Here is a 955-nt window from a genome sequence, read left to right on the forward strand (position 1 = left end):
GTTTGGATCCAGAATGCCTCCCAAAGCTGATGTGTTGAAGGCGGTGCTGTTCGGGGGTGGTGGACCTAGTAAGGAGTGTTTAGGTCTCTGGGGATGTGCCTTCCAAAGGGATCGTAGGACCCTGGTTTTTTTCTCTTCTCTCTTTTGCTCCTGGGCAGTAAAGTGAGTGGTTTCACTCTCCTGTACACTCCTTCCCTGGTATGCTTCCTTGCCTCAAGCCAAAAAGCAAGAGGACAAACTGATCACCGAGCTAATCCCCCAAAACCGTGAGCCAAATAAAGCAAGCTGCTCCTCTCCAGTTTTGGTAATTGAACCCAAGGCCTGGCTTATGCTATGCCTGCCCATGTGGGAACTTCACCTGTGCACACACGCCACTTTCACCCTGAGTAAACCTTTTTCTCTTCCTCTTGAACTTGGCTCCCACCATTACTTTGACATCAGAAGCCTAGGCAAGCACACACTACCTCAGAGTTACATGCTGGGCAACCTTTTTTGTTTAAAACCTGATTGACTCAGATACTTGTTACACTGAGGGAAAGTTGGCCATGACACAGGCAGAATGTTAAAGGTATCTTCTGCTTTCACTAACCCGAGGAAAAAAGAGGCATGAACAACAAGAAAGTCTGTTCAAACTGGGAGCAAAAATTAGACAATGTGGAGGACCCGAAGTCCAGGAAAAGGTTCTCAAAGGAATAACTGTCCTCACAGCTATCACTAGATTTATGTTGCTGAAAGTCAAATGTGGTCTCACAGAGTAGTTCAAATAAATAGCACAGGTGTATTTATTAAAGACCCTGGGTTGCTTTAAGACAGTCAGACCTGACAACAGGCCTTCCAAGAATCTCAGAGAAGATGTTCTACAGCATTTTGACTGTTGGTTCAACACACGGAGGTACCTGCCCCTCAGAATCTTCTGTATATAGCATTTGCTTAATAGAAAGGATTTTATAAGAAG

Source organism: Nannospalax galili, unplaced genomic scaffold, assembly GCF_000622305.1.
Source record: "Nannospalax galili isolate Female #2095 unplaced genomic scaffold, S.galili_v1.0 scaffold1096, whole genome shotgun sequence".
Classification (NCBI taxonomy): domain Eukaryota; kingdom Metazoa; phylum Chordata; class Mammalia; order Rodentia; family Spalacidae; genus Nannospalax; species Nannospalax galili.